Source organism: Toxorhynchites rutilus, chromosome 3 (assembly GCF_029784135.1).
Source record: "Toxorhynchites rutilus septentrionalis strain SRP chromosome 3, ASM2978413v1, whole genome shotgun sequence".
Taxonomy (NCBI): Eukaryota; Metazoa; Arthropoda; class Insecta; order Diptera; family Culicidae; genus Toxorhynchites; species Toxorhynchites rutilus.
Genome location: NC_073746.1, coordinates 108,415,858 through 108,437,790, shown reverse-complemented (window position 1 = coordinate 108,437,790; position 21,933 = coordinate 108,415,858). Strand labels below are relative to the sequence as shown.

The window sequence follows — 21,933 nt, the reverse complement described above, 5'->3', positions numbered from 1 at the left end:
TTCGTAATTATTGATTTTAATTGTTTTTTTTATAGTTTACATGGCTTCGGGACCAAGGACGCTAGAAGTTTTTTATATTTTTTCTTGAAAGCTGAGGTTTTTTCCTATTCAAAAAGAGAGATGTGATTTTTCTCGTTTTTAAGTTATAATTTTTCAAAGTTAACCAATGGTCTAAAAAATCATTTTATTTTCCTTTTGTGGACCTTTGATTTTTCGAACCGCTTTAAAATGGGCACCCTAATGAAAAAATAAAAAAAAATACGGGAGTAATTCCATGACAAATCAGTCGATTTCAACGTGACTATCTAGGTTTTTTTAAATTGTCTTTACATATGGTGACAGTTACCGAAAATCACAATTTCCTCTATTAGAAGACCGATTTCGATTACGACTGATTTTTTATATGGGCCAGATGTCTAATTCAAATATAATGTACACAAAGTTATAAGAAAATCCATTAAATATTGAAGAAATTATTAAATTATTAAATATATTAAATTGAATTCAATATTGAAAATGTTTATAGCTCGAAACATGATCACTTTGACATTAAAAATAAAAAAAAATATCAGAAACCCCTTTTAGTTTTACAAAGTGTGACGTATGGTGGTGCCGTGTCGAACTCACTGGCATTAATATATGTTTTTCTTTAAAATATAAAATTTCAATACTCTGCGAAATTGTAATAATTTAAGAAAAGTAATATTAAAAATGGAATCTTCAATTTATTTTCATTTTTAGAAAATTGCTATATCTTGAGATCGGTTAGTTCTATGTTGCATGTCATGAAAAATCGCATGTAGTTTGCATTTTTCATATTATTTTTCTTGAAAGATCACGATTTCGCCGAGTATTGAAATTTTATAAATTTAAAAAAAAAATCATATGGTCGTTTTTGTGAGATCGACAAGGTACCACTCTATGTAACACTTTATTAAATTAATTCTTTTTTTAAATTTAACTTCATTAAATTTATTAAATTATTCAAATAAAATATTTATAATATACCGAAGGAGTCATGTTTTGAGCTAGACACATTTTTAATAATAAATTCAATTTTTGAGGGAGATTTTTAACGGTGTATTTATAGTGTAATTTTTGCTGAATTGTTCATTCATTTCCCAACAACTTTGCTGTGTTTTATATTTCAATCAGACATCTGAATTTCGAGTTATCATTTTGTGCATAAACGGTCGAAGTTTCTGGATGCACCCTTTGAAAAATCAGTCGTACCAATTTTAACGAAAATCCAAGAACCACTATATCGGTTCGGCATGAAATGGGTGTATATAAATAAAAATGGATTGCCAAATGTGTCGTTAAGCACAGAATCCGAGAAAGGAATCATCCGATTTGAGCCGCGTTTGTTTCGTTGTATTCGTGTTTGCGCATAGATAAAAAAAAAGAATGGAAAACTCGTATTAAAAATAGGAAAATTTCTGAAAATTGTATTCTCATATGTTCCAAAATAACATCGTGATAAGCGTTTTCAGTCCACTAAAAATTGATCTTGTTTGGAAGTGGCAATGGATTCTTAGGATGAATAATGCACTCCTTATATTTTTATCTATATAAAATGAAAATGGACCGCCAAATGTGTGGCTAAGCGAAATACTTGAAAAAGGAATTGTCCGAATTGCCGGAATACTTTGAAAGGAAATGGGAAAATTCGGAAAACTGATTACCCATACGTTCCAAATTTACATCGTGATAAGCGTTTTCAGTCCGTTCGATATTTGCGTTAACGAAATTGTAAAAAAAAGTTAATAGATAAAGTTACCCCGGTAATTGTCGACAGCCATAGCGAATTTATTGATTTTTTTTCTATTATTGCGGCTGCAAACTGCAAACTAAGGTTCATTCGCCTCAGCCTTGAAAAAGACCATTTTGAATATCAATTAACGACGTTTGCTTAGTAAAAAACGTCAATTTCGGCGGGATGAAGTTCGCCGGGTCAGCTAGTGTTTAATAATAGTTCAATCAGAGAAAAATCCCGTAATACTTTTAAATTTCTACAAACAACCCGGTAATGGTTATAACGGTAATATATACACGCAATGGGCCAAGCAATGAATTGAGAGCAATGAAGAAACCTATTTTTCAATTTGCTTGCTCACTAGAATATTATTTGTTTATCCAATTTCATGAATTGTCTCAACTTGCTCTGATAAACAGAGAGTATAAAAATATTGCAAATTAATTTAAAAAAAAATAACATTTACAGCTTCGCCGAGAATCTACACTAGCAGCAATTGAAACTTGGAAAAACAAATCTACTTTATTCGATTAATTGTTTACTTAGTTTACTATGTTCACTATTTATGTTTTAGGCAATAAAATCCTGAATAAATTTCCAGTTCAACGGTATATAGTATAACGTATTTGCAAAGGTTTTTTTTATCCCATTTGTTTATTTTAGGCTCATTAGCATTTAGCTGTAATAGAGCCGAATTTTCAATCGTGTACCTGTCACATGTTTATCATATCTATAAATAAAAATAGAACATTAGTGCTTCCGTAGCCGAGTGGTTAGCGTCAAACCCAACATGCCGGAAGGTTCGGGTTTGACTCCCGTTCTGGTCGGGGGAATTTCTCCTCAAAGAAATTTCCTCCGTCTTGCATTATGGTCACGCGTATTCTAGAGCTTTTCACTCAGAATTCATTCAAGGTGTGTTATTTGGTATAGAAATCTCAACTAAGTATTACAGGTCGGACTTGATTATATGTGATTCTGTTATATACAAATTTGGACTCGATTATATACAGTTTGGAATTTTTTTTGTATTTCAAATATGACTTATTTCAAGAAGAAATGTAACTTCTTAACGTTGAGGTGTAATTTAAGTGGCTATTACATGTCCTGGAGGTTTAAAAATTGTGATTTTGCTTGAATTTTCACCAGGAATTGTTTATATCGATATTGCAGCCAAACTCAGAAAGATAGAAGTTGGGTGTCAAAGAACAAATTGTTGAGCGGTTAGAGAGCTTCAATTCAAATGATAGAAACAATCTAGTTTAATAAAATTTTTGAAGATGAAATTAATAATAACACATCACAATTATTAACTATTGAGTTTTTCACTTCCAAAATGTTATAAAAATCCACTAATTTAGATGTTTCACTACTATATTCTGTACTGAATTTTCTCATCTTTTAAACGAGAGCAACAGAATCGTCTTCCGTAGCGTACTTTTTAATGTAGAGTCAGTTTGAGGCAACAGAGTCCGAAATAGCTAAAAAGCTCTATAACTGTGTCATTGTTGAAATTTGACCATATTCGTTAAAGGATTTTTTCATCAAATATGATCGTCTATCACCTGCTGAGAGAATTTGGATAAATTTATTTTTTTTTTCATGTGAGAAAGGTGTTTTATGACTTTAGAGGATGAATTAAAAAATTTTCTTTTATATTCAAAAAAGAAAAACATATGCAAAAAAAACGAATAAAAAAAATTTTTTTTTGACTCGATTATATACAGGATTCGATTATATACAGCGAAAATAATACTGAAACTCTATATAATCGAGTCCACGCTGTAATTACTACGTTTAGACGGTGAAGTTCCCTTAGAAACGTTAGTACCATATAAGAAGAAGAAATAGAACATTACACAGTTGCCATTTTTCGGCGAAGGAGTATTCCTTCTATACCATTGCATACGGTACATTTACACAGTAGACATTTAGGCGTAAGAGTATTCCTTCTGTTCTTCCAGTTAGACCAATTGATCAGAGCAGAGCAGTTGTATGGATGAATCGATCTTATTCCGACAGTGGATCGATCTCCATCGCTGATGATTGTTGCGTGGACGTAGTTATTCTGTAACAACACATAGATGCTCTATGAGGGCCCTGAGTTTCGAACTCACGATCGATCGCTTACTAAGCGAACGCGCAACCAATGTGGCTACGAAGACCCCCATTTGCAATGGTGCTTTCGTGCAATATGCATTTTAATGCATATTATTTTCGACCCCCCTATATAGAAATTAAAGACTAAGTCCTACGTCAATATGATCATTATTGAAAAGGTAGACAATGGCAATGATTTCACAATTAAATGAAACTTCATCAATGATCTGTTGCACTGTTCAAATCATCTGATGATTATATGGAACATTTCATAGGTCTATTTATAATCTAGTGCTTCTTTGTCCCAGTTGAGGCATCAAACACTCTTATTTTCATCTTATTCCGAGCCATCGGTACGAGCAATAATTCTATCAAAGACCAGTTGATAATTGGGTAATTATCCAAGTGTCACATTATCATTACTGGCGCTAGTCAATACATAACTGCAGTGGAAGGCTTCATTAGGATAATTAAAGAATCAACCACAGGCAGTTTCGTTATTAAACCCATTCCGGAATGAGCCGCCATTCGCAGCTAGACGCAGGACTTTGGCATCCTTCCACGCAAGAAAAAATTGTGATTATTGCTAAGTTTATCGTCCTGTTTTGTCCCAGATGCCGTTAGCCGGGAACACAAAAATCATTTAGTGCTGCTTTGCTTCTCCTAAAGCTATTGTCTGGCAAAAAGGCATTAGCAGCAGCAACAGCAGCAGAAGTACTTTGTTTGAATTTACTTGTCGACGACCAAATTGCGCAAAAAAAGAGCTGTCGCTGCTGCCATCACGTTCAATTTTTCATTAAAAAGCCCTCCACAAGTTCTGTTGGCTCGCTTCCAGCAAACTCGCTATTTTCAATTCCGATTCAATATCAGTGGAGGATAGAGGGCACAAATCATATCATTATCTAGGCTAACGGTTGCTATTTTTCAAGGCGAGGGCACCATGGAGCCTTTGATATTGTCACGCTGCTATCTTTCGAGCCAGCTTGACCGAATGTGGGAGTCGGTATCTCGCAGATGGCAGGAAGTGGGATGTTGTTTTGTGTGAGAATATTGACGGTACGCTTCAAAATTCGTCTGGTGGTGCATATTCAATGATCATTAAAGTTCGGATTCCTCCTACATTTAATCAATTAGAAGATCCAAAGTCTGGTTGTTGTTCAGCATAATAAATGTTCCGAATAAGAGACTTAGGGAATAAAAACAAAAGTCCGATCAGATTGAAATTATACGGTTTTCTATTTTCGTTTTGTCAGGTCAGTAAAAAACATCATTCCAGCCGATTGTCACGAATCGATTGGGTAGCAAAGCCCAGGAGCGCTCTGCAAAGTCTCCAGTATGCGACCTTACGGCTACCCACACTCTCCACATCATAAATATAAGCTCATCAATTTTCATAAAGGGATTTTATATCCTCAATCTATTAATGTTGTCTTCTTTTCTTCTCGTGCACAAACCACCCATTGAATGGGGATTTTCTTGTTACTTCTCATCTGCTAGATGCTTGTTTTTGTTTCCATATGCTCCCACTTCGACCATTGGTTTAGGCAAGATTGCGAACTTTTTTCCCCCGCTTGTGTGTATCGTTTTTTCCCACTCTCCTTTACCTTAGCGCTTGGAACGGTTGACAAAGGGGCAAAACAATTCAATCTCTGTGCCCAATTTAAGCGTCAATCGGTCTTACCACCGTGCCACCCACCGCCACCCACAACGTACAGTACGTAAACGATGTTGTTGGGGATGGTTTTATTAGCCTCGACGACGTTCGTTATTGGCCATCTCCTCTGGCTCTGTGGCCCACGCGAGTGAATGATGGTCAAAATAATCAATCGCAGCATTGTCAAATATTGGCTTTCAACGTTCCGTTGAACGTCGCGAAAAGTTTTCGAAAGTGAGGGGTTTATTCGCAAATGCCGATCGCCACTGTTGTGTGGCTCTGGGGGGAGACTTATGTAACCGGTTTCATTAATCACTTTTTATCGGATTTTTGGTGAGTTACAGCGTTCGGAAAACCGTTGAGAATCTCGGGGAATTTCGATTGGTCAATGGAGAGCGAATGAAATCAGTTAAGCGTCTGTTTCAATATTCGTTATTGTTGGACTTTCGCTAGGATGTGCTACTCTACCAGAGTATTCACCAGATTAGTTTAAGTTGCGGTACAATTCGTGTAAGGGATATAATTTCAATTCTTTGGACCATTTCCTGACAAGCAACCAAACAAGTTCTGGCAGGATGAAATTCCTTTGTTTTCTCAATCATTAGCGAACACAGAGGTCTTCGCCCCGAGAATGCCACTTTGCCTACGGATATCGCTTACGACTATGTTAACTATTATAGCGAATAAGCGAATTCATAAAATCTCATGAACATGATGGTATAACACGACAAACATATTTAAAGGGCCTATTTACTATTAAAAAGACAATAAATTACAAATATTTTTTTTTAATATCTCGAGAATGGCTACATTTAGAAGGAGATTGATAATAACCTTTTTTGTTTTAAATAACATCAGGATTCATAATTTGTGATTAAAAATTACTGCATACATACAAAAACTCGAAGTTTCGAAAATTCCTAAAAATTCGATGTTCCACAAAGTTTGTCAAAAATAGCTTTACCATCTTGGGCCCATTTTTCAAATTTTCTGCATGACTTCTATTTTGTATGAAAAAATAAAAAAAAATAAAAAATATGTATATTGAATATTGCAAATTCAATTTTTATTTTGTAAATAAAAAAAAGAGTACTATTTTTTTTCTCAGTGTACATTTTTTTCATATTCAACCATCAATACTCTATAACTCTTTCTAAGACACTATTCCGGTACGACTCATAGTGTTTGAGATATAAATTATCAAAGATTTCTCTTACTAAAATCGATACGCCCTTTTCAAAAGTTACGCTTGAGTCAAAAAATTCCCAATTGCTGTGAAAAACTCATATTTCCTTCAACCCAAACGGAATACACACTTTCATTGGAATCAAAAATACTAGTTTTTAAAATCTGCATTTTTAGGTAGATTTCATTTGGAATTGCTGTGTGGAAACTTCCATGACATCTTGTAGAAGCATTGGTTTTTAGCTACAGTTCTGGCGTGGATACCATCAACATCGTAGAACTCATAATAACTATACCATTCAATGGTTCCAAAGCTAAGATTATGCTTCAAAATTGAACTTTTAAGTTGAATACATATTTCACTACAGATTTTCAGAGAATTTTTATTTTATTAAGGCAACCCTGCTATTCATATCTATTTTTTTCAAAATTTCAAAAAGCATATTTTTGAGGAAAATGAATTTTAATTTTAAAATTTGTTTTTTCAATAAAATTAAAAAAAAAACTTTGATATTTTTTAATGATCACTTAAATAATTTCCTATATTTCATTCTCTAACCAACATTTTGTAGGTCTTATAGTTTTTGAGTGATTTTTTTAAATTTTTTTTGGAAAAGTCCTAGCTCAAAAACTAAATTTCCAACAAGTTACCCATACATCTTTTACTGGGAAAAAGGTTTAAGGTTTAAGCACCTTTTTTTGTTTTTGGAAAATTACTATTGGCGTTTAACTCGTAACATTTTTATGTATACACTAGTTGGGCAAACTTCGTCCCGCCCAAAATTTATTTCTCGTTATCACATCCACGTTTTCTTACTAAGGTTTTTCTACTATAAAATTTCCGTACTTCTACCAAAACTCTTCATTATAATATCAAATTATTTTCAGATACAATTCTCGTGCAAGATTTTTCATCCACTTGCAAGTAACATGTTTCTCCGTTACATGGAATAAATGTTTGATACAGAATATATGATAGAATGAAGGCAGCCCTAAATCGGACAATTCTTTTCTCGAGTTATGCTCAACACATTCGGCGACCCATTTTTATTTATATAGATATAAGACGATATATCAGTGCGTTTTATCACGTTAAAATCTATTTCCACTTTCGAACGAAGAACAATTTCGTTACCGCAAACATAAAATGGACTAACAAGGCTTGTCACTATGTAATTGTAGAGCAAATGAATTGCATTTTTCGAAATTTCCCCTTTTTCTTCAGAGTTTTTCGAAAATTTTCAATTGTCATGTTTGGTTGGGATATGTGTAATATTTTTATGAAACCCCCTCTCCATTCCAGAGAAAGGAGGGATGTCATACCATCATAGAAACATTCCTCTTACCCGAAAACCCTCACATCCCAAATTTGGCTCCATTTTCTTGCTTAGTTCTCGAGTAATGCAGAAATTCGTGTTTCATTTGTATGGCAGCCCCCTCCCCCCCAAAGAGAGGGGGTAGGAGTATCTTACTACCATAGAATCATTTATTGCACCCTAAAATCTTCACATTCCAAATTTCGTTTCATTCGCTTGATTAATTCTCGGGTAACGTGGAAATTTGTGTTTAACTTGTTTGACAGCCCCGCCTTAGAGAGGGGGGAGGGGTCTCGAACTATCATAAGAACCTTCCCCGACCCCAAAAACCCCTACATACCAATTTTTATGTTGATCGGTTCAATAGTTTCCGAGTCCATAAGAATCAGACAGACCGACAGACAGAAATCCATTTTTGTACAGGGTGGGCCATTTAAAGTGGAAGCATTTGGCAACCCCATAATATTTGACAGAGATGTCAGATTAACAAATGTCATACCGCGTTGGAAGCGTCATTTCAGTACAAATTTAACCATGGAACAATACACACCTAAACAACGCGCTGAAATTGTTCAGCTGTACATTCAAAATAACTTCTCAATTGTGTTAACTAAACGTGCGTGGAAAAATAAAAATAAAGTTAAAACATCGCCTGGAGACAACACTATACGTCGATTATATGCCAAATTTATATCGTCTGGTAGTGTTGGTAATGCCAGTCATCTGTCCAGACAACGACCAAGACGTTTCGACGAGAATATTGATGCCGTTCGAGCCAGTGTTGCAGAGACTCCATCGACATCAGGTCGCCATCGTTCGCAAGAGTTAGGCATCTTTTTATTGCCATTTGTTCGTGAAAATGAATTGGACAATTACTGGTTCCAACAGGACGGCGCTACATGCCATACAGTGGCTGCCACGACCAAATTATTGCGCGAAATGTTCCCCGGAAGATTAATATCGAAAAACGGCGATTATGACTGGCCACCGAGATCACCTGATTTGACGCCTCCTGACTTTTTTTTATGGGGATATTTAAAATCCAAGGTATACACTGGTAAACCAAGGACCCTGGCTGCGCTGAGAGACAATATCCGACAAGAAATTGCTGCCATATCGGCCGAAACATTGGGCAAAGTGATGGAAAATGCCGAAAAAAGGGCACATTTTGCGGTCAAGGCCAGAGGCGGTCATTTACGAGATATCATAATCAAAAAGTAGTTAGAACAAATCTTCTTGGACCAAAATAAATGAATTTCAAAAAATTTTTTTTAAAATTCCACTTCTTTACTTTGCTATTGCAAAAACAAATCCTTCCACCTTAAATGGCCCACCCTGTATATACAGAATATCTCGATTTACATGTTCGGCAATCTTTTTTTTTCATTTAGAAACATGTCAAGAACATGTCGAACGCAAGAATTTACAGACAAAAATGTGATGAGTAAAGATTGTTTTTTTTTCAGGAGTCTCCATAAAGAGATGCTATGTATACCAGAAACTATAAAAGATAGAAATGAATTCTAATTTTAAATTATTTTTTTTCAATTACATTTAAAAAAATCATTGATATTTTTTAATGAACACCTCAATAATTTCCTACATTTCATTCTCTAACCAACATTTTGTAGGTCTTATAGTCTTATATCAAAGTGATGAGTAGAACATTATTTTATTCAGGAGTCTCCATAAAAAGATGCTATGTATACCAGAAACTATAAAAGATAGAAAGTTCATACTTTAATGAGATCTAAAACTTTGTCGACTACGGTATATCGCTATCTTTATAGCTATCTTTATACAAAATAAGCAATACAGGTCGGACTCGATTATCCGGGATTCAATTATCCGGAATTTTAGACTCGATTATCCGGAGTATTTTATTTTTGATTTTCGGAAATTTTGAATAATTTGTATAATAATTCTATATTGAATAGCTAATATTGGTATCAAAAGAAAGGGCTCGACTATGAGAACACAGTTATTTATGAAAAATGCAAATCCAAGATGGCGGCCACTACAAAATGGCGGATTTCATATTTTCTCAGAACCATACCAATATGAGTATCAAACGAAAGGGCTTGACTAGTAGAACAAAATGCAAATCAAAGATGGCGGCCACTACAAAATGGCGGATTGCATATTTTCTCAAAACTCCATCAATATGGGTATCAAATGAAAGGGCTTGACTAGTAGAACACAGTTATTTATGAAAAATGCAAATCCAAGATGGCGGCCACTACAAAATGGCGGACTTCATATTTTCTCAGAACCCTACCAATATAAGTATCAAATGAAGGGCTTGACTAGTAGAACACAGTTATTTATGAGAAATGAAAATCCAAAATGGCCACCACCGCAAGATGGCGCTATATATATTTTTTCACAACTCCATCAATATGGGTATCAAATGAAAGGGCTTGACTAGTAAAATACAGTTATTTATGAAAAATGCAAAATCTAAGATGGCGGCCACTACAAAATGGCGGATTACCTATTTTCTCAGAACCCCATCAATAGGGTATCAAATGAAAAGGCTTGACTAGTAGAACACAGTTATTTATAAAAAATGCCTAAAAATGTATCAAAAGAAAGTTCTCGACTAGTTGAACATAGCAGATATTGAAAAATCGAATTTCAAGATGTCCCCAAACAACTAATTACTTTTTGAATGGTTTCATTCAGCTTAACCTGTTTCTATGTATGTTTGAATGTTTGTTGGGTTGCCCCTCATTAACAGAAAATTGACCCCGTTCCTGTTGAATGATTGATCTAAAATTTGGAACATGCATTTAATTCTACTGTCCTTATAAAACTGCGTATTCCATGATGAATTAAAAATTCAATTTGGCCGCCGCAAAAAATGGCTGAATGGCTTGATTTGGAGAATACACTACACTATGAACAACATAAATTAGAAAAGGTCGCCGCCACAAAATGATCGACTACATCACTGGTAAACCAAGGACCCTGGCTGCGCTGAGAGACAATATCCGACAAGAAATTGCTGCCATATCGGCCGAAACATTGGGCAAAGTGATGGAAAATGACGAAAAAAGGGCACATTTTGCGGTCAAGGCCAGAGGCGGTCATTTACGAGATATCATAATCAAAAAGTAGTTAGAACAAATCTCCTTGGACCAAAATAAATGAATTTCAAAAAAAAATTTTTAAAATTCCACTTCTTTACTTTGCTATTGCAAAAACAAATCCTTCCACCTAAAATGGCCCACCCTGTATATACAGAATATCTCGATTTACATGTTCGGCAATCTTTTTTTTTCATTTAGAAACATGTCAAGAACATGTCGAACGCAAGAATTTACAGACAAAAATGTGATGAGTAAAGATTGTTTTTTTTTCAGGAGTCTCCATAAAGAGATGCTATGTATACCAGAAACTATAAAAGATAGAAATGAATTCTAATTTTAAATTATTTTTTTTCAATTACATTTAAAAAAATCATTGATATTTTTTAATGAACACCTCAATAATTTCCTACATTTCATTCTCTAACCAACATTTTGTAGGTCTTATAGTCTTATATCAAAGTGATGAGTAGAACATTATTTTATTCAGGAGTCTCCATAAAAAGATGCTATGTATACCAGAAACTATAAAAGATAGAAAGTTCATACTTTAATGAGATCTAAAACTTTGTCGACTACGGTATATCGCTATCTTTATAGCTATCTTTATACAAAATAAGCAATACAGGTCGGACTCGATTATCCGGGATTCAATTATCCGGAATTTTAGACTCGATTATCCGGAGTATTTTATTTTTGATTTTCGGAAATTTTGAATAATTTGTATAATAATTCTATATTGAATAGCTAATATTGGTATCAAAAGAAAGGGCTCGACTATGAGAACACAGTTATTTATGAAAAATGCAAATCCAAGATGGCGGCCACTACAAAATGGCGGATTTCATATTTTCTCAGAACCATACCAATATGAGTATCAAACGAAAGGGCTTGACTAGTAGAACAAAATGCAAATCAAAGATGGCGGCCACTACAAAATGGCGGATTGCATATTTTCTCAAAACTCCATCAATATGGGTATCAAATGAAAGGGCTTGACTAGTAGAACACAGTTATTTATGAAAAATGCAAATCCAAGATGGCGGCCACTACAAAATGGCGGATTTCATATTTTCTCAGAACCCTACCAATATAAGTATCAAATGAAGGGCTTGACTAGTAGAACACAGTTATTTATGAGAAATGAAAATCCAAAATGGCCACCACCGCAAGATGGCGCTATATATATTTTTTCACAACTCCATCAATATGGGTATCAAATGAAAGGGCTTGACTAGTAAAATACAGTTATTTATGAAAAATGCAAAATCTAAGATGGCGGCCACTACAAAATGGCGGATTACCTATTTTCTCAGAACCCCATCAATAGGGTATCAAATGAAAAGGCTTGACTAGTAGAACACAGTTATTTATAAAAAATGCCCAAAAATGTATCAAAAGAAAGTTCTCGACTAGTTGAACATAGCAGATATTGAAAAATCGAATTTCAAGATGTCCCCAAACAACTAATTACTTTTTGAATGGTTTCATTCAGCTTAACCTGTTTCTATGTATGTTTGAATGTTTGTTGGGTTGCCCCTCATTAATAGAAAATTGACCCCGTTCCTGTTGAATGATTGATCTAAAATTTGGAACATGCATTTAATTCTACTGTCCTTATAAAACTGCGTATTCCATGATGAATTAAAAATTCAATTTGGCCGCCGCAAAAAATGGCTGAATGGCTTGATTTGGAGAATACACATAGTGTACTATGAACAACATAAATTAGAAAAGGTCGCCGCCACAAAATGATCGACTATGTATTTTTTGAAATCCCCTCAATATTCAAAATATATCAAATGGAATGATTTGACTAATAGAATACAGTACTGGTCGGACTCGATTATATGTGATTCGATTATATACAATTTTGGACTCGATTATATTCAGTTTGGAATTATTTTTTTTTATATTTCAAATATGGCTTATTTCATGAAGAAATGTAACCTTTCAACGTTAAGGTGAAGTTTAAGTGGCTATTACATGTACAGTGGGGTAAAAATCGTGATTTTCGAAGATTTTGCTTGAATTTTCACCAGGAATTGCTTATATCGATATTGTAGCCAAATTAAGAAAGATAGAAGTTGTGCGTCAAAGAACAAATTGTGGAGAGGTTGAAGAACTTCATTTTAATTGATAGAAACAATCTAGTTTAGTATAAATTTTTAGGATAAAACTATAATAACACATTAAAAATTATTAACTTTTAAGTGTTTCACTTCCAAAATGTTATTAAAATTCACTAATTTAGTTGTTTCACTACTATATCCTGTACTAAATTTTCTCATCATTCAAATGGAAGCATCAGAATCGTCTTCCGTGGCGTACTTTTTAATGTAGAGCCAGTTTGAAGCAACAGAGTCCGGAACAAAAAAGAGTTCTGTAACTCTGTCATTGGAGGATTTTTTTCATCAAATATAATCGTCTATCACCTCCTCAGAGAATCTGGATAAATTATTTTTTTTCATGTGAGAAAGGTGTTTTCTGACTTTAAGGGGATGAATCAAAAATCAAATTCCTCTTTTATTTTCAGAAAACGATAAATACATGCAAAAAAAAACAAATAAAGAAAAAAAATTGTTTTGACTCGATTACCCGGAGCATTCGATTATCGGAGTGAAAAAAAAATGAATACTCCGGATAATCGAGTCCGACCTGTAGTAGTATTTTTTTCAAAAAAAATATGAACAAGTTGTTAGAAAAACTTTTTTCCTGTAAAAGTGTCCGATGTATGGGCGGCTTATTGGAAATTGTAAAGGCTATTAATATATATATATATTTTAGAATTTTTGAAAAAATACGTTTTTGAGAAAAATGGATTTCAATCTTTAAAACATTTTTTTTCAGTGCAATTTTACATTACACAACTTTTAGTATTTTTATGTATTCAAAACAATATTCTACATTTCATTCTTTGAACAAAATTTTGTAGATATTATAGTTTTTGTACCATAAATGTTTGTAAAAAATAAAGAATAGTAAAAAATTAAAATCCAAATACGTGTGCTCCACTCTAATTTGGCCGGTCTGTGGTTTGGCGTGGGGATGCTCAGTAATTCCCTTGTTATATCCCTTGATACTCAAACAATTGATCAGTTGAATAGCTACGAAATGTGGTGTATAAGAAATGGAATTAAAAATAGAAGTACATTATTTGTACTTTGTACACCTTTTGTTTCATGTAACTCATCGATTAGAGTAGTGATATTTGATATTGTAATCTATCATTGAAGACTCGGACCTTTTCTGTAGTAAATACAGTCATCCAGTTGTACTGCGTTTTGATAGTAATTCAATTCTCAATTGATACGTACTCCGTCTAATCTAGCAATCTAGTAAAGGAATCAAAGAGTTTCTGTAAGATGTGCGCTCTCAACCATCACAACAACCATATCATTATTGTAATCTTACAATCTGTAATTTATGCTCAATGTGTTCTGTACTCCTGCAATCCAACATGTACATGATAAGATACGGTTTAAGTCGGACGTTTGCATATGTAATAAATGCCAATCATACCTTCAGATACAAACGATTGTGTTTTTAATAAATGTCAGCAGCTTCCCAAGTCAACGTATTTTGTTTGCTTTGGCCCGTAGCGAAAAGATTTACTCGACGTAAACGCCCCTATGATTTATTGCCCACCAATACGAGCCATGTCTAATTTGCATCGGGAAATGCTTTACAACACGACTTTCATGACGGTTAACCACCAGCAAGCAGTCAGGCAACTGGGATGATTTATTCATTGTTTTTGAACGCCACGAAGAAAATTTGCAAAAGTTGCGTACTCAGAAAGCATCTTACCAAGGCAAACAAAAATCGGAAAAAAATGTTTGACAAACACTTTTCTTTTCTTTGCCTCAAGGATTACCAAGTCAATTTTCGTGCGTTACGCTCTATGTCTGCCGTCCTGTTCTTAGGAAATATGCGGGAAAAAAATTGTTATTTATGGCGGCTGCGATATACCTTCTATCGTTCCCCCAAGCTATACGGTTCTGTTTTTTTTTTCACATAAGCCCTTAAAACGATCACATTTTCGGGATGATTTGACCCTAGCTCCCACGTGTGGGACAACCCATATTTCACCCTACAGTGTTCACGGTAATCATCTTGATTCAAATTGATCATCACTCATTATGGGCTCCATAAGCGCAGAGTTGGATACAGAGATGTCAGCATATTTTTTTTATAGATTAATATAGATTCAGATTCAATACTTTTGGCTTCGAAAACGAAGATTAAATTACAGTATATAACAGAAATACCCTGGTTTTGGCTTTCATGTTCTAGATTTTTCAAATCAGAAATTCAGACCAACTTATCTCAAAAGCGATGTCTTTAGCAAAGGAATATTTCATTTCATGTCCAAATCGGTTTAATCTGAAGAAAATTATATTACTCGAAAATTAAAAAAATCGATAAAATATAGAAAATAAATAACTATCGGTTCGGCTGTGTTTAACTTTATTATGTTCTCCTGTTTTTCGAAATCAGAATAGATCTACGGATACTTCCCTAGATTTGCCATAAGGTCATTTCTGAGTGGGAAATATATGACAACCGCAGCACATCTCCCATCAGTCTACATTTAAGCAGGTTCCATTAATAATCGAAATTTGCATTCTCCCCCCGGAGAAGTTGTACAACAAGGACAAGAGAAAATGTATATTTGGTTCCGAATCAACCAACAGAGGAGGGGAGGGTACAGAAAGAACGGGACGCCAAAACCAAGACAAGCTCCACAGATGATGATGAAAAATAAATAGTTATTCGCTTCACGTCCTTCGAGAATATCAGTAGATTTATTTCGCCACCACCATCTCCCATCAGGGACCCGGGTCGGGAGAACGATGGGAATTTCTCCCGACACCGACAGGCTGGTAACGACAGTGAGGAGGGTGGTCTTTTAGTTTGTACAAAATTGACAGTTTTCGCACGCGCCTCTTTCATGAAGCTCTCACACGATGGACGCCGCCCGTATTGAGTTGCTGGGACCAAACGGACAATTTGGCAGCACGTTTCGGGACGAAAACCGGAGGCTGTTTCGGAGAAGGTTTGAATTGGGTGTTGCTTGGAAATGACATGTTGTTTGTGGGTTGTAGGCCAAAGTGTTAAGTCGGGGCGCTCGAAGTGTTTTGTCCGGAGTGTCAAGAATTTCCCTCGTAGCGAGAATTTGATAATTCTTACGGAAAGCAAAGCCTGACAAACGGCGTACGTTAATGAAAAATGTTCGTAACCCAACGCCCACGTATGCCATAAATCATTCCCTCTTTACAAGCACCATCGACAAAGTGGCTGGTAGAAAATTGCACACGTTCATCTCGTTGACCATTTGAGTGGGAAAACAATAACGTCAGCACAAATGCACTGCAGCGAGCAGCTATTTGGTATAATTGTTCTACTTGTTTCCTTTTTCGCTCCCTCCGAGTTGCCTCCGACGGAACTGGATACTGGTGCCGCCATTCAAACCGTAGCATCACATAAATGGGCACCGGGGAAAATTTGATTTAATGCCGTTCAGTAACTGCTCAGACGTGATGCTAAAAATAGTTGCACGAGAAAAGCCATCAACGGAGTGATTTTGAAAAAGGAACGCCCGACTTCTTATTCATTTAACCCTCCCCCCTTCGAAAAGAAGGAGCCAAAATAGGAGCGGTAGACAGATAGGAATTGTAGACTCGCACACAAAGAAAAAAGGCAAAATATATGGTGCGAAATAAATCCTCGGGGAGCCATTAGACGTCGTTTTCTACCTAAGTGGCACATAAATCTAGCAAACGATACGAACATGCACATATCTGTTTATGTGTGCTGCGAGCGCAACATCCAGCAGAAGTAGTACTACATCGTTTGAGTTGGGATAAAAATGTATGTATAAAAAAAATGGAGAGACACGAACACCCAGAAACACACGAAAAGGATTTGTACTACATTTCGTTTACCTCGTTAACCAAATTTTCGCCTTCACCGGAAGGGGTATGTGCAATTTCTCCATCCTCACGCTCTGCATTTCCCACACTTCCGGCCAAAGGATTTATTCGGTTTTGCTCGTCAGTCGAGCGAGGATGATACACAAGTTGCGAAACAAGACTTACGGTTCATGTCATTCGCGGATTCACAGTCCCTCGACTCATCCGACGGTTTCGGATTTGTAAGTAAACTTCATCTTACTCGAATTGCGTCTTTTTAAATACTGCGTTTTCAACTGTAGTTTGCAGCATCAATAAACAAAATTTAATATCAATCTTTGCAGATTTACGGTGTATCAACAAGAGGTTTTCTGTTTTATTTGTTCGCTTAAATTGTTTCCTTATAAATTCGAGAGTTCACACAGTTCAGTTATAAGGTCTTATTGTCAAAGTTTCCGTAGTTGAAAACAGACTAGCGTGAGGTAATTACGGTGTGAACCGAAAACATTGAAGTTCGTTTTCCAGATTTTTCATTTTTTCCTATAATTTCTTTGAATTGACAGATCTAAAAAATTAACTTATTTTTTCAAAAGCCTAAAAATTTGGATTTTTCTCAATATGGATGAATCTAAAGAATCCTGAAATAGTCGCTTTTCTATCGTTGATAAATTATGGGCACAACCATACCAGACAATAGTCATTCTCATGTCATACAAGGGAGAAGAAAAAAAAATAAAAGTTTTCGTCGTCCCCCACTCTGAAAGGTCGAAAAATAGCGGATTTTCTTGATTTTTTTTTCCGGATGCTGGAATCAAAGTTTAGTGTCGGGACATTTTGGTGATTGATATTCGAAGATGTATTTTTGACGTGGGACTACGTCTAACCGGAGTATATGGGGGGTAAAATGAAAACCTAAACACAGAACATGTAGGAAAGAATGAAAGATTCCAAATGCTTATAACTCGAACATTTTTTACTGGATCGGAAAGATGTTTGCATCAATTGATAGGGAATATTTCTACGCTTCTATTGCAATTAATAAAATGTCATTTTCATTAAATAAACAATTGAATAACTGTAAAATGTTAAGCGTTATCTAAACGCCCTAACTGCCTCGTTTTGATTGGCCCGATTTACGGTTACCCTAACACGTCCATCAAAACCAATCAGCCTTGGGGATATCGGCATTGCAAACACATGAAAGTTGGGGGTCCTTTCGTTCCGACTGAGTGTGTTTCCCTAACACAGACTTCAAATCCATGGAGCGTAGGGAAAATGGCATTGCAAATACATGCAGGTCGGGGGTAGTTTTGTTCCGACTGAAATATGTTTCCCCAACACAGACTTCAGAACCGAGATCGGTTTTGCAAACAAATGCAAATTGCGAGTACTCTTGTACTCGCTTGCCTTTGTGCAAACTAGAAAATTTTTCCTTAACACAGTCTCCTAAACTTAGGAACCTGGGAAAATCGTACAGACACTAGAGGCGAATGAACTTTCAAGTATAAATCCTCTATAGTATAAAAAAAGAAGTTGAAGTTATTGATTCATGCAAGCCGGGGGTACTTTTTTGCACTTCGAGAAGTGTTTTCCTAACACGGATTACAAAAGCGGGTACGAACACAACACTTTGGTTCGGTTATTCAATATTGCATTGAAGGATATGCCTTCATATCTTCTGCTCACTGAATTTCTACGCATATCATTTGATGATTAGGCAAAATGTTGATAACCATTTGCTGCGATAACGCCTATTGATTAAACAATATGCGTTCCACGCATATGTCAAAATTGAAACTGAGTGTCTGAAGTTTATCAAATTAGGCAAATTCGCTGTTCGAGAAGTACATACACTTGAGAGATGCAAACTTCAGAAGGAAACATAAAATAAAATAAAATAATAATCGTTTGATAGTTCTTCCGTTCACGTATTTTGTCCTAGGCATCATACCGAACGTAAAAGAACTGTCATTAAATTTACTTGTAACGAAGAATGCATGAATTGACCGTACGTGGCATTATACAATCTTTTTAATCACAAAGCAAATTTATTGAAGTCAATTGAATTCGAAAATTGTTTCATTCAATCAAAAATTCAATTAATACAAACAAATGATTGCTAAGCTAAGGTAGTCCCACGTCAACCTTGCGGTTATATGATAGATATAACCCACCCATTTTTTTAATTTTTAGATGTCAATTTAATGATTTTTATGCTGTTGACAGCTGAGCGCGTGGAAGCTCTTTCTAAACCTGGTGGTTTGTATTTCTCAGAATCTAGTGGACCGATTTGGTTGAAATTAGCATGTGAAAATGTAAAAATGAATTATCTAAATAGTTACATAGCGGTTTTTTAAAATACGAAAAATTTCCAAAATTCGAAAAAAACATAGCCTTTTTTTCAACAAAAGTCGCTGCAATGACGTCTCGTTCATATCACCGTGCGTTTATATTACTTCTCGTTTATATCACTCTCAAATTTATCATTGGAAATGTTTCGCTCATATAACGAAAACATACAAAAATAACGTGGAAAGTTCAATTATTCAATTATAACTGTTGAACAAAACCTGAGAAATAAGAAGAAAAAAGCTCTAGTAATAGCCGAGTATTTTTGGCTATCTGAATAAAAAAATCGAATGGATTCGGAATCCGTAAAGATGTCGCTATCGCATGAACCTCGAACAAGTAAAAAACATATTTGTTGACAAAATGATGACCGTTTGAAGGAAAAAATGCTGTTTAACCCTTTGCGGTCGTTTTTTATTTTACGAATTTTTATGTTTAGTGAACTTTTACACGAATGTATACGGAGTTTCTATGAATAAGCGGTAACGGTACTCGGTATAAACAAAATATTATCAGCGTGGAGAGGATCTCTTCCAAATGAAAAAAAAACAACCGCAAAGGGTTGAAACGTATTTGTTTTCCTTTTCCGATTTTTGAAAAATAGTAAAATTAAAAAAAAAAACTATGGATGGGTTATACCTATGATATAACCGCAAGGTTGACGTAGGACTGCCGTTGACTTAGTAATCAATTGTATTTCTTCAATTAGCAATAATCCCACCTCGGATGATCCTCATTGGGTACGATATCGCTGCTGCGCAGTGCTATCTTTTGTGTATTGATTAAATTATTGATTAAAATAGTGTATGAATGAAACTATTTACGAATTCAATTGCAAACAAATCTCAATTTAGGTCAATTCATGCACTATGGTAGTAGTTATCGCAGCAAATAGTTATCAACATTTTGCCTAATCATTAAACGGTATGCGTAGAAGTTCAGTGAGCTGGCGACATGAAGGGATATAATCCAATGCAGTCTTGAATAATCGAGCCGAAGCGTTGCATTTGTACCCGTTTTTGTAGACCATGATAGCAAACCGAATTCTGGAGTGTAAAAATGTTTGGGGGTATAAAATTATTGCCGACTTGAATATATCTGCAAGGCCGATTCTACCAACTTCTTGGTTTCGGAATCTGTATTGGGAAAACACATTCCGGTTTGCAAAAATGCAAACGAGTACAAAAGTACTACTAGTTTGCATCTTCCCCCAGGCATCCTGGTTTTGAAGTATGTGTTATGGAAACATTCCAATTTGCAAAAAACGCAAATGAGTACGAAATTCCCACTGCTTGCATCTAAATTTCTATGCCGATTTCCACAGGCTCCATGTTTTTGAAGTCGGTGTTAGGGAAACATCCAGCCATTCCAGCGATCGTACCTCAATCGTTGCGGAATCGTAACTAGGTGGATTTCCGAACGGCACTCGCTTATATACCGATTGGTGTGATTTCAATAGCCTGGTTTGAAAGTAATTTTAGGGCTATTGAAACAAGTTTTTGGATCAAAAAGTAACAAGCATAGAGCGCGTAGACATTTTATCTTTCGAATGTTTATCATACCAATTCGTTCAGTTGTCTCGTTCACGGGCGTAACGCTTTCGTTTTCGAAACTTTGAACTTACACCCCAGTATAGAAATAAAAGACGTAGTCCTACGTCAATATGATTTTTGAAATATGGCTATAACTCGGTAAATGATGGGATTCTCGAAAAGTCCTTTCTAGGATATATTCTTGAATGTCTAAACTTCAGAAATAAAAAGAAATTTTTTTCTAGACTAGAATACTGCCTTACACTAACTCAATTTAAGAAATATTGAAGTTCAAATCTTTGAAAATGCTGGATTCATTCGCAAAAAGATGGTTCTTACTGGAATTCATCGTTAAACGTAACTAAGAGAAGTTCAATTATAACCGAAACCACACATAGAAACGAACGTTGATTCATTTGAACGACTCGATGAAGCCATGGTTTATTGATCTAAGTATCGATGTAATGTATCAGAATCAAACTTTGGAGATTTCGAAAGCCACAATATATTTATTAATTTGAACTAAAACTTACCCGAATAAATTATGAAGAGTGAGAAAATCTTATCAGAACCTGACCGTATCCTGAGCTACTTTAATTCCCTTATTCATGCATTGGCAGTTCTTCAGTTGACAATTTAGAAACTGGAGAGCTGATTATTATGCTACCTTTTAATTCATTACAATCAGTTCAATAATAAACCTATTCTATTTATTTTATAAATGACATCAACATTTCGTCAAATCAATAATAACTATGCTGAACAATGACACTGAAGTTTAGATTATGCTTCATAATTGGACTAATAAATTCAATACAGATATCCAAACAGATTTTCTGAGAAATCTGAGATGAAGAAAAAATCAGACCAAAAATTGCAACACTGAGTGTAATCATAAAAATGCTGAAAGAGAAGAACAAAATTGTGAACAAATCTGTTGTGAGTTCAACAAGCAGTATAATACAAATAAAAAATATGCCGCTGAAGATAGAATCATTTTTGTATTCAAAATAATTGATAATAAAAAAAAAGATAATTTA

At 35.0% G+C, this 21,933-nt stretch overlaps 1 protein-coding gene and 1 pseudogene across 2 annotated transcripts in view; both read right to left on the bottom strand.

Annotated features, from left to right (window-relative positions):
• The window catches only part of LOC129777486 (uncharacterized), a 648,520-nt gene that overhangs the window by 378,502 nt on the left and 248,085 nt on the right, over positions 1-21,933 (bottom strand). The window lies entirely within an intron of this gene.
• LOC129781008 (U4 spliceosomal RNA) lies at positions 19,952-20,127 on the bottom strand (annotated as a pseudogene).